Raw genomic sequence first — 345 nt, forward strand, 5'->3', positions numbered from 1 at the left:
GTTTGTACAGAGATCCTCAGATTTACTGGTCCGACGGGAGTAACTACTCATTCAGCTCCTGGTATCAGGATGTACACCCACTTGGCTCGATGAAAGTCGTATGTGGTGTTGCAGATTTGGAGAAGGGAGGAAACTGGAGGTTATTTTCCTGTGAAGACAGAAAACCATTTGTCTGCTACAGCGTCCCAAGTGAGAATCTTTTTTGTATTTCTGAGTTGCTTGTTTTTGTATTTGTGAGTTTTCTGACAGGCCTGGTCAAAGTGTCTTGTAGGCAACATGCAGCCCAGAGACCAGAGGCTCCTCACTCTGTGTTTTAAATCAAAGATCTGAGTAGTTCTATCACCA

This window comes from Hippoglossus stenolepis, chromosome 23, assembly GCF_022539355.2.
Source record: "Hippoglossus stenolepis isolate QCI-W04-F060 chromosome 23, HSTE1.2, whole genome shotgun sequence".
NCBI classification, from domain to species: domain Eukaryota; kingdom Metazoa; phylum Chordata; class Actinopteri; order Pleuronectiformes; family Pleuronectidae; genus Hippoglossus; species Hippoglossus stenolepis.